Source organism: Papio anubis, chromosome 15, assembly GCF_008728515.1.
Source record: "Papio anubis isolate 15944 chromosome 15, Panubis1.0, whole genome shotgun sequence".
NCBI classification, from domain to species: Eukaryota; Metazoa; Chordata; class Mammalia; order Primates; family Cercopithecidae; genus Papio; species Papio anubis.
Window position 1 is genome coordinate 9107896 of NC_044990.1, and position 13103 is coordinate 9120998.

Below are 13103 nucleotides of genomic sequence, written 5' to 3' on the forward strand. Positions count from 1 at the left end.
AGGTACCGCACCAGCCTCTGGATCACATGCAGTGCACTTGTTCAAACCACTGGTGATTTCACGTCTCTGTGTATTTTACTTGTTTATCGTCTCCTCCTCTCACACTGGGAGTGCAGGGAACCATCTGTCTGGGCACTCACAGGTCTCCCTGGGCACAGAGTAGAGCCTGGCATGCACCCAGCACTGAGTAGATGATATACGCATGGACAGTGTGCAGCCAGGGCATTGAAAGCAGTAATACTTTCCCTGGGTGAGGTACAGAGATGGCCTTTGAAGGAAAGACCAGTGAGACGGAAGTCTGGAGACCAGATGGGAACAAGGAACACCAGCCTGTGCGAGGTGTGGAGGCATCGCAGGAAGACCCTCGGAGGAGCTGTCAGGAGACAAGATTCTGGTCCAGCTCTGAGATGTGACCTGGGTGCCCACTTCTCTGGGCCCCAGTTGTCCTCTCATGAAACCAAGGGGTGTTTTTGAAAGGATCTCTAAAGCTCTATCTGGTTTTGTGATGCTTGAGTGTTTTACACGCAGGGCAACCATCTTCAGAGACAGACCCAAGTCAGGGTCTGGTGAGGAAGTAGCTGAAAGTCGTTCACGGTCGGTTCACTCTTTCAGCAGAGAGAACAAAAGTGCAAGCCCCTGAAGAGGTGTGGAAGGCACTGAGAGGCTGGAGTCGGTCTGTTTACTCCTGGGGTACTGAGGACCCTCGTTGGTGCTGCAGGTGGAAGCGAGAGGACCTGGGGCTAAGCTCACTCACTTCCTGAGACAGGAGGATAAGCAGGGCACTCTTCTGAGCATCAATATTTTTATCTATAAAATAGATCTAACACTGCCAATTTACAGGGATTTTGCAGAGATTAAATAAGATAACATAACAAGAAGTGCTAACATGCATTGGGTGCTTAGTCTGAGCCAGGCACTGCGCTGTTATTTACATGTCTTATTTAATTCTTATGACAATCCCATAACATTGGCACTACTGTTATCTGTATGTTTAGATGAGGAAATGGAGGCATGGAGTGCGTAGGCAACTTGTCCAAGGCCCCTCATTCAGTGACTCATAATCTGCATGACTTCTGTCACTCACCCCACCTAAGTAGTAAATGCACCTGCTTCTCCATTCACATGTGTAGCAAGTCCAGCAGCACCTGGCACAGAATAGACACTCTATAAATCATGCATTTCCATCCTCATGTCCACTAATTTCAGCAGTGCATTAGCTTGGTCCTCTGGAGAATGTTTTTGTGCCTTCTGCAAATTAATGCTGGTACCTAACTTCTTTGGAGAGTCACTTTGCCCTGAGCGCGCGCTCTCTCTCTCTCTCTGTCTCTGTCTCTCTCTCTCTTTCTCTTTCTGTGTGTGTATGTGTGTGTGTGTATTGAACTTCTAGGGTTCTCTGCTGCCAGTCACTTCTCCCACCCCTAGGTATTGCACAAGGAGAGTGAAGTGTTTGCTTTGTGAATGCAGTTTGGAAAAGCACTGTAGATGGATAAAAGGTGCTGACCGATGTGAGTCATTCTCATAGGCTTGGCAAGGATACTTCGGAGCAAAGGGAGGCCCTGGGCAGAACAATAAAAACATCTTCTGAAGCTCTCAGAAGTGCTTCTTGCTTGGGAGTCTGTGGGTTGCATTGTACAGCATGTTCCCGGAGTTCAGGAATTGGAAGGATCTGGTAACATACAACAATTCTAATTGTCTATTTTAAAAAGTAATGTTGGGAGAATCAAGGATAGGAATATAAGCAAATAACTTAGCTGAAAGATTTTATTGGTTATTTCAAAAATGCATTATCCAAAATTTTTCCTTTTTCAATTTTAAAGAAAGTTAAAACCTTTTCCCAAAAGAAAAAAAAAAAAAAGCGTATTTTTTTTTTCATTATTTCTTTTCCCAGACTTTCACATGTAATTGATAGATTTGGGAGCTTGGAGAATTGTGGAAATCACCCAGTTGAATCCCTTCCTATTACAGTGAGAGACCTGAGGCCTGGCAATGTTAAGGTTTGGCCAAAGGCACACAGTGAGAGCAAAGGAATCCAGTCTCTAAATGTATTGCACCAGAGCCTCTCATGGTTTGAAGCATTTTAAAGACCAAATTAGTGTAAACCCCGAAAATGCATGTCTGTTTTGCAAGCTGCCCACCCTCGGTGCTTGAATTCACCCAGCCTAGAATTCTTGGAAGCCCTCACAGGGCCTGTCCATCTCTGAGGAGTGCTGAGTGTTCGTGGAAGTCCTCTTTTTATTGATCAGAATGTGATTGATCTTGTGCGGCTTCTACGCGTATCGATGCCACTGTATTTGTCTGCTGCTGGAACTTAGAGAACTGGAATCTAGTGCTTCCCTGAGTCCTACCCTACGTCTGGACTAAAGGCCTAGCCTGCAAGAGGCAATGGAGAGCACACCGATTTAACTCCAAGCTCAAAGATAGGTGCCTGCACACTGCCCTATTGATCGTGACCTCCAGAAACAATGTCATCTGAGCTTATCCCTAAGTTTTCACTCTGGATGACATTTTCCTAAGCCCAGGGCGAGGGCGCAGGAGGAGCATTCTCCCTGGCCTCCCCGTCCCTGCTTTTCCAGGCAGTATTGTCAGTCCCACAGCTCCTAATGGTGTTCCCAAAACAGAGCTCTGCGAAGATCTCTTCCTGCATGGCCACAAGCTACAAAGCTACCCAACCCATAAACCACAGCCAGCCAAAGGCTGACGATGCACCCAAGAGCTTCGGTGCTGCACCAAAGCTCCAGAGCTGCTCACCAGGTCTTGACACTTTATGCTTTCGAGGCTAGATCAGAGCCCTGTTAGAGGCTCGGGCCTCACAGATCTTTTCCAGACAGCAAAGCTGATGAGCCAGAGTTGACAAACGGGTGGCAGCCAGCTGCCAGGCACACAGAGAAGCAAAACCAGGCGGAAGGGCTGGGAATCATGAGGAGGAAAGAGGTTGTCATTAAAGAGACCTTATCTTAAAGAAGTCAGTAACAGCTACCATTTATTAACTACTGGATGCCAGTCTCTGTGCTAAGCATTTTATGTAAGTTATTTCATTAAATTGCAATAAATCTGCACTAGAACCTAATAAGAAGGCTATTGCCATTCTGCTTTACAGAGGAGAACCTGAGGCACAAGGAGGATGAATCATTAGCGAGGTCACATCATTAGTAAGTGGCTGAGATAGAAGTCAAACCTAGACTTACTCCAAATGAAGACTCTTTCCAACCACTACTCCATTGGGCTACTTCCTGCGTAGATCCCCCTGAAGCTGAGGGAGGGGGCCTCTCCCTCCTCCCACTCCCTGGCACCAACATAGTTTGGGAGCTCCAAAGTGCCTTCAGCATTCAGCCACCTCTGAATGTCAGATGCTGCTGCAGGTTGGGATTCCATTTATGGCAGCAAAATGCCAAGCCCAATGGAAGATCCAACTCATTCCTTCTCTCAACACCATTAATAATCATTGGACATCATTTACGGAGGTGACCTCCACCTTTAGAAATGCCACACCTGGGCTCGATGTGGTGGCTCACGCCTATATTCCCAGCACTTTGGGAGGCCGAGGCGGGCGGATTGCCTGAGCTCAGAAGTTTGAGACCAGCCCGAGCAACACAGTGAAACCCGTCTCTACTAAAAAATACAAAAAGTTAGCCGGGCATGGTGGTGCGCAGCTGTATTCCCAGCTGCTCAAGAGGCTGAGGCAGGAGAATCGCTTGAATCAATCCGGGAGGTGGAGGTTGCAGTGAGCCGAGATGGCGCCACTGCACTCCAGTCTGGGTGACAGTGAGACTCTGTCTCAAATAAATAAAACAAATAAATACCACACCTGATGGTCACCACCACCTGATGTTCTGCATTGTACCTCAATTTTACAGAAGAGGAATTATGCTCAGAGAAGCTAAAGAAGTGGCCTGGGTCCCAGCTAGCAAACAGCAAAGCCACGATTTGGACAGAAGCCTGTGTGACTCCAAACCCCACGCTCTTTTCACTGTGATGCACAGCTCATACTGAGCTGGGTGATGGGAAAGGAGCTCTCTCCATGGACTTCCAGGACACCTTCAAAGCTCAGGTTGCTCTGTTTGCAGACGCAACTTTGCAGGGACAAGCTGTGTCTTTACTCACACTAGCTCGGCACAGGTTCTGAGCACCTTTTGTAATGGAAGTTATTTAACATGATCTCAACAAAATGAAGATATTGAAAACCTGGATGTGAATTCTGAAATCAAGAAATTATCCCATGTTCTCCAAGACCTTGCAGCCCTTGTGGCCATGCTAGGCACATGGACCCAAACCTTGAAAGAGGCTGTTGTCAAAAGACAAGATGTTGGCCAGGCGTGGTGGCTCACACCTGTAATCCCAGCACTCTGGGAGGCTGAGGCGGGTGATCACCTGAGGTCAGGAGTTTGAGACCAACCTGACCAACATGGTGAAACCTCGTCTCTACCAAGAAATACAAAAATTAGCCGGCCAGCATGGTAGCAGGCGCCTGTAATCCCAGCTACTCGGGAGGCTGAGGCAGGAGAACGGCTTGAATCCAGGAGACGGAGGCTGCAGAGGCTTCAGTGAGCCAAGATTGTGCCACTGCACTCCAGCTTGGCGAAACAGAGCGAGACCCTGTCTCAAAAATAAAATAAAATTAAATTAAAAAGTCTAGTTGTTTACCAAACTCACCCACAAACAGGAATGCACACGCAGTGACCTCTTGTCAAATGTTGGTTATTAATAAACACTTGCCCTTTTGTGTTAGAGAAGAAATAGCTCCTTCTCAAAGAATATGAGTTTCTCTGTTACATGAAAGTAGATGATCAGTTCTAAAAATTCATAACCCTGGTGGTGAGTTTAAGTTTTGAGAGTTTAACGATTATTTTTTATTTCCTTCCCTATAGTTGTTCACCGTTTCCTTGTCTTCTGAGATGATACTATATCCAACACACATTGCTAACTTTCACCTAGTATTCACAGGGTTAATAAATGGAAATGGCAGGAGTGTGGGTATAGGAAAGAAATAAGTAAAACAGAAGGGGAGGAAAATCTCAGCTTTTTAAAACTGTATTTTTACATTTACTTTTAATTGACAAATAAAAATTGTGTATATTTATCGTGTACAATGTAATGTTTTGAAATATGTGTACACTGTGGAATGACTATATCGAGCTAATTATGCATTATCTCACATACCATTTTTGCAGTGAGAAGACTTAAAACCTACTCTCTTAGCAACTTTTAAGGATATAATATCTTGTTATTAACTCTAGTTACCTTGTTGTACAATAGCTCTCTTGAACGTATTCTTCCTACACAGCCAGCTCCTTGTGAGCACCAATCCACTCTGCGTCTGTGAAAAGCTGGCTGCCGGCTCCTTTGCGAGGGCTCCCGCTTGCCGTGTGTGGCGCTATCGGCGGCGGCCAGCAGGGGGCGGCTTCTCCTTGTTTAAGAGAGAGCCTTGCCCGGGCCGCTGTGTGCTGAGATGAAGCGCGTCTGAACAGGGACCCGCCCCCAGAACTGGCAAGGAAGCTCCTCTCAGCCTTTGCCTCTGCAGAAAGGGCCAGGAAGGGCTGGTGGAGAAACCACCGCCTCCCACGTCCTCGGTGCACATGCGTTTATTCATTATTCAGTACTTGGGGGGCACTCACTGAGGTTGGACGTAGGACCGGGGTGAGGACGGCAGAAATGAGTGGACCCGTCTCTGCTCTTAAGGGGCTCAATGTTGGGTGGCGGGGGCAGAGGTCCAGGCCATAGCGACGGGGCCCGGAGGCAGGAGAGCCCGGAGAGTTGGTGGCACTGCCGTTCCCGCACCGGGTGGGCCGTGCTGGGGGAAGGTTCCAGGGGTGCACTCCTCCTAGGTCCCCGGGGCAGTCTCTCCACCCACCCTCTTTCCCCAGAGCCAGCGCGCTGGGGTTCTTGGTTTAGCTCTCTTCTCTCCTGGCCTGGAGGACCAGCCATTTGGCGCCCTGTCCACTGGGAGGATGTTTTCCATGATTCCACTTCTTCCCTTCCTTGGTCACCTAAGGCAGGACGGCTTATGCGTGACTGTCCACCAGGGCAGGCCACAGCGCTGCGGGCAGGCGGTTTTGCTCTTGGGCCTTCCCATGCACGTGTCCTTCGTGACCCTGAGGGCCCAGCCTCTGCTGGCTGCCTGAGCCGAGGGTTTTCCTTCTTTTCATTGTATCAGTTTATTGGCCCTTGCCAGGAGGGAGCCCATGGGTCCTGGTAGAGGTGCATCTCCCTGTGGTTCTGGGGCTGCTCCTCCTTCTGAAGCAGAAGACAGAGCTCAGTGAGGGCTGCCTGTGCTGCCGGCCTGGGACGCCCCTGCCGCAGGGCCACACAGGCGTGTTCCTTTGAGAGCCCTGGCCTAGAAGCTCCCCCTTTCACTCCACCCTGTTAATAAGACCCAGGACTAAAAGCAAGCAACCACTGGAAACACGCCTGCTGGAAACATGCCTCCAGTGCCAACCCAGGAGTGCTGGCCCTGTCCTGATGCCCCCTCCAGCCACCGCGTCAGGGCTGGGAGCCCCATAGTGGAGTCTGTGTCCGGCAGGTGTCTCTGGACAGCTGGGGTTCTTGTAACCAAAGAGGTTGGTTCATTTACCTCCTTAGATCACCCAGGCACAAGTGATGTGTTTTGTGGCCTCGGATCGTTCTGTGCTGTCTCTGATGGGTTATTTATTCAATGTTCTAGGTTGACTTGTCCTCTTTTAAAAAAATAAAAAAAAATAAAAGGAAGAGTAGGAGAAAATAGGAAATTCCAGGGTTGTTATGAAGCCAGATATCTAAAAATAGCTTCGGTAAAGACTCAATTGTGGCTTCTCTTTATTTTGAAAGAGCAACAGCTAATGACCAAAACAGGCTAGCTTTGTCCTGCCTGGTGACAGGCCACTGGACAGTGACTGCGCCATAACCAGGGACACACGGCCTCCCGAAGGACAGCACTCCTGCCCGACAGGGCAGCTCATTCAGTGAGTGACTCCTTCCGTCAGCAGGGGCAAGGGGCAGGGGCCCTAGGACCTGCCAGCTCTGTGGCTTCCAGGGTTCATCTGGGGGCCTCAGCTTCATCCATGTGAGCAGAGACAAGCAACAGGGGAAAGGTCACCCACAGAGGATTTAAAGCAGTGGCCATAAAGACGTCCACTGATCCCCAGGAAGCCAGGCACTGCGCCCTCTGCCACCATCTTCAGATGTCATAATAGTGGAGAAATAGTCTGTGGCCCTTCTGGCTACCATGCACCGTGCTAATGACTTTGTTTTTAATCACTTTATTGAATTGTCACAACTCTGTAAGACACCTCACTTTACAGCCAAGAAGACAGAGGCTTTAAGAGGTGAAGTAACTTTCGGAGCTTTGCAAAGCTAGCAAGTTGCAGAACCTGGCTCTAAACCCAGATTTAACTGTTATCCAAACCCCTGCTCTAGCCAAACCCCTGCCCTCGCCTTAACTGCTATGCTGTGCTGCTTTGGCTGTAAAACCATGATGCGGTGAAAACAAATATGAGCCCGACAGAGCAGAAAGAATGTCCTAATGTAGAGGGTTACGAAGCCTTAGAGCAGCTCCTGAGAAAGGCACAAAGCCACCTCTTATGAGCTTATTCAGTCCTCTGCAAAAAGAAAGGTCCTGGGCAGCGTGTTCCCTGCCAGCAACTCCACTTCCTAACAGATGTTTAATTGAGTGCCTACTATATGCCAGGAACAGCAGGGAATAAGACCAAGCCCTCACTCTGATGAATTTGAACCCTAGGAGGAGAGAAGCAGCAAGTTGACTACACGCAAGTGAGTGACTAAAGGAGGAAGATAAATCCATTGGGTGAGAAATGCAGTCAAAACGGGGCAACGTGGAAAAAGCTGACCTGGGGAGGCAGCGCTGGTGTGGGTGGTGCCTGGCAGGCGACCAGCCTGGGGGAGTCGTGTGGAGCTAAATCTGCGTTGATGTTGAATGCCCCTCAGCAAGGAGAGCTCTCCAACCATCGGGGCAGCTCCTGCCAGCCAACGGCCCAGCTTCAGTCTCAGGTGGGAACAGGCTGGAAGCTGGTGAGGAATGTGACCCAATGTGTGTTTTCAGGAGGTCACGCTGGCTGCTGGCTGTAGAATGGGCCACAGAGGGGCAGCGAGGCAACCAAGCCCATGGGCCACTGGACATCAGTGATCCAGGCAAAGGGGATGTGGCCTGCCCCCAGGGGCAGTGTGAGAGAAAATGCCCTCCACGGCTCAAGCCCCCATAGACAGAGATTTCAACTCCACTCCCGGGACAACCTTGGGAAAGGGCCGCTTCCAGCCCAAGGGGGAGACAGACGCCCCGCACGGCTGCACTCTCACCTGGGTTCTCAGGTCCTCACTCTCCTCCCTCCCACTCCCATGGTGGCTCTAACCTTGGGGGACGGGGCAGTGGGGGACTGTGCTGGAGCCCCAGGGTGGCTGGGGTGACTGAGGGTGTCATCTGCCTGAGCTGGCCCCAGCCTGCTCTCCACCTGGCCTCAGCCATCCTGCTGGTGCATGGCCTTCTTCTGCCTAACATCTGCGTCAGCGGGAACAAGAAGACGACATATGTAAGAATGATCTTGGAAGAGAAGCCAGCCCATACCTGCCAACTGATTCTGGTTGTAGGGAACGAAGGATGAAGGGGTGATGGATGCCTGTGAGGTTTGGGGCCTAAATAAGCAGATGCCTGGATGGCCATTTACTGAGACAAGGAAGATGGGCAGACACCGGTTTGTGGGAAGTCCAAGAGTTCTTTCCATCCAGGGCTGACCTCCAAGTGCAGATGCTAGTGGGCAGCTGGAGGAAGCACTCCAGGCAGGTGCCCAGGCCTCCTGCTGTCCACCCCAGAGGCCAGCGACCCTCCTTCCTTCCCTGTCCCCTTCTCCATTCCCACCCTGAGCCCCGTCCCCACCCTCAACTCACCGTCTCTCCCCCTGTGACATGAGTTACACGAGGACTGGAGGCAGCTTTGAAACTGTTTCATGAACTTAATTTAAAAGTAATTAATTTTTTAAAAAGCCACTGGCTCAGTCATAGAGAGACCCACTGGATTCGGGAGAGGGTGAGCCTGGCGCCAGCCAGCTGTGTGGCAAGGCATCTTCTCCCTGGCGCTCCCATCTGGTGCCTCCAGCCTTAACGAAGTGGCAGTGATGCCAGATGACGTTAATTCATACACTTACAGTGGATCAGGCCCTCCACTCCATGCATGTTATCTTATCCTCCCAGCGACGCTGGGGGTAAGTAAATACTGTTATCCCCATTTTTCAGATGAGATAACTGAGGCTTGGAGGTTTTCATGAAAAACTCACCCGAGAGCTCACAGATAACAGGTGATAGAGATAAGACAAAATCCATGTCTGTTGACTCTGGCGCCCTGTGCTCCAACCTCACGATCCACAGCAAGCGTGTCCTCTCCACTCCGATCTGGGCACCCCAGGCCTACAGAGCAGCCACACACAGGGCAGTGGCTGATGTCTGCTCCCAAGTCTGCCCATCTCAGCTGAGGAAACTCCACCACTGCCACCAGCACACAGAGAAGCCAGAGCCCCGTCCACAAGCATGGCTGTGTGTCCTTGCCAGCTGCTCCTGGCCTTTTCTCTCATCTCAGCTCATCCATGGTTCCTGGAGATGGGGAGAAGCTGGCAAGGCAGGGACAGAGCCCAAGAGTGCCTTGGGTGCTGTCTCAGACACCTTTCCTCCACACATTCCGGTCCCAGAGCCCAAGTGGGACACAACGTGAGGACTGTGGGTGGGGAGGGGAAGCAGAGACCCTGGCTGGAATCCACGATCTGGCTCTGGCTCTGCCAGCTGATGACCTCAGGCAGAGCACATGTTCTCTGTGAGTCTCAGGTTTCCCCATCTGTATAATGGGAGCATCTGTCTTGACAGCATTATTGTAAGATTAGTGATAAAGAATGTTTGCACCATGACAGGCACATTGCAGGCCCTCAAGATGGGCTGTGGTTGGAAGAGCAGATTCTGGATTTGGACTTGGATCCTGATTCCAGGAGTCTCCTGCACTCTTTAAATTTGGTTTGCTCAAATGTGGAATGAGCATAACAACAGCACCTACCTCACGGGGTTGGTGTGAGGCTGAAATAAAATGCTGCATGGTGACAGCTTAGCATGGAGCTGAGCAATAAGCTTCAGCTGTTATAATAATTATTTTTTAAAAAGTACTGAAGGTCTTAGAAGCAGTGACATCCCAATAGCAGTAAACACACTAACACACATGTTTTGTTTTCTAAATACCATTCCCCACTAAATAATGTCAGGGCTCTTTAGAGAAATGGCCAATTCCAGGCTAGGGACAAGAAAACTAATGGGTGGGCATAGAGCATTCTGCTGTTCCAGGGAGTAGAGAAGTGCTCAGATGGAGGGAGACTTGTCAGAAGTTCACCAGAACCAGCTAGAGGGGCTGCTGCTGACCAAACTCAAGACAATACGACCACTAAAACCAGTAATGATGGTTAATAGATGATACCACATTGAACTTTACAAACATCCACAAATCAGCCTGGCCAATGTGGTGAAACCCCATCTCTACTAAAAATACAAAAATTAGCTGGGCGTGGTGGCAGGTGCCTGTAATCTCAGCTACTCAGGAGGCTGAGGCAGGAGAATTGCTTGAACCTGGGAGGCAGAGGTTGCAGTGAGCCGAGATCGCACCACTGCACTCCAGCCTGGGCGACAGAGCAAGACTTCATCTCACAAATAAAACAAAATAAAATAAAATAAAATAAATAAATAAATCCACAAATCTACAGTGGTGCCCAAAACAAAGCAAAGAGATTGAATTTTGCAGCCACCAACATCATAAATGACTCAGATAGGATCATCAGATGCAGAAAGCATTGCTGAAGGGTGCTGGGGAGCAGGAGATTCATGTCACCTTAAAGGAACACTCCACACATTTCTCATCCATTACAAATGCAAAAGATGTCATTCCTGTGGAAGACTGAGCTGCCATTACTTGCTATCAAAGTTAGCATTACCGATAACGGGGTGAGGCGTCACTGTAAACCTCATGGGATATTTCTGTGGAGAGAGGAGGGAGGGGAGAAAGAGGGGAGAGGGAGAGGGAGAACAAATGTGGCAAAATGTTAATTCATGAATCCAGACAATGGATATTTCATTGTGCCATTCTTTCACCTTTTCCGTAGGCTTAGAGTTTTTCAAAATGAAGTCTGTGTGAATGTGGGGGGAGCACTGGACGGAGGTGAGACTTGGGGTCCGTTGGCCTGGGCTCACCCTGACCTCTGTCCCAAGCACAACCAGCTTGAATTTTGGTGCTCTAGGAGTGACCTGAGAACTTCGGGGTCAGGAGAGGCCAAGTGTGGCATCTTCCTACTGGAGGAAATCTGCGACATTCCCAAACACAGTTTCCTAGAAGCAGGGGAGCTCACAGGACTGCAGGACAGTGGCAGGCGAGGGCGGAAGTGCATGGGCTGTGCAGATGAGCCCGCGGCTGATGGCCCACACTCCTGCAGGTCTGCTCATGTTATTCAAAGGAGCATGGGCTCTAGATCCTTGAGGAATCACCACACTGTCTTCCACAATGGTTGAACTAATTTACACTCCCACCAACAGTGTAAAAGCGTTCCTATTTCTCCAGAGCCTTGCCAGCATCCATTGTTTCCTGACTTTTTAATAATTGCCATTCAGACTGGAGCGAGATGGTATCTCATTGTGGTTTTGATTTGCATTTCTCTAATGACCAGTGATGATAAGCTTTTTTTCCATAGGTTTATTGGCTGCATAAATGTCTTCTTTTGAGAAGTGCCTGTTCATAGCCTTTGCCCACTTTTTGATGGGATTGTTTGTTTTTTTCTTGTAAATGTGTTTAAGTTCCTTGTAGATTCAGGATACCAGACCTTTGTCAGATGGGTAGATTGCACAAATTTTCTTCCATTCTGTAGGTTGCCTGTTCACTCTGATGGCAAGCCCATTACTGGGTATATACCCAAAGGATTATAAATCACTCTACTATAAAGACACATGCACATGTATGTTTATTGCAGCACTATTTACAATAGCAAAGACTTGGAACCCACCCAAATGCCCATCAATGATAGACTGGATGAAGAAAATGTGGCACATATGGAATAGTATGCAACCATAAAAAAGAATGAGATAATGTCCTTTGCAGGGACATGGATGAAGCTGGAAGTCATCATTCTCAGCAAACTAGCACAGGAAGAGAAAACCAAACACGGCATGTTCTCACTCATAAGTGGGAGTTGAACAATGAGAACACATGGACACAGGGAGGTGAACATCACACACTGGGGCCTGTCAGGGGTTGGGGGGCAAGGGGAGGGAGAGCATTAGGACAAATACCTAATGCATGCGGGACTTAAAACCTAGATGATGAGTTGATAGGTGTGGCAAACCACCATGGCACATGTATACCTATGTAACAAACCTGCACATTCTGCACATGTATCCCAGAATTTAAAAGAAAAGAAAAAAATAAATAAATACAATGTACAATACACTGTTGCTAACTATTAAAAAAAGTGGGGGCACACGGGCACTCTCTCTTCTCTTTCTTCCTCTCAGAGAACCTCTTCCACCCTCTGAGGTGGTGAACGGTCTTGGTCCGTCGCTCGATTCCACTGCTTCTGCCGAATTTTGTCAGTGCTACTTGATGTCCGGCCACTCTCCCTCTCAACTCTGGCCCTTGGGTTTCATGTCATGCCTGGATCCTCATCCTCCTCTAGACTGAACCTTCTTGGTCTCCTTCGTTAACTATTCTTACTCAGTGTGCTCCCCGAATCTTTTTTATTGGCACACAATAAGTACACGTATTTATGGGGTACGTGTGCTGTTCTGATGCATGCCTAGACTGTGTGACGATCACGTCGGGGTGTTTAGGATATCTGTCACCTCCAGTGTTTATCTCCAAACCTTGACATCTCTGAGGACCCAGCCTGGGGGTGCCTTCCTCTTCCTCCACACACTCTCCTCAGGCAGTTTCATCTCTAGGCAGCCTACTGTGTGCTGCCGACACCCAAGTCTGTGTCTTGGTCCCCTGGGTCTTCCAGTGCACAGGCCCATGTCCTGAGCTCTCTGTTGGACACATCCATTTACCTGGGCACCCTCCAGTCACCCTCATCACAGCAGACCCCATATGCACAGGCAAGCCACCCACC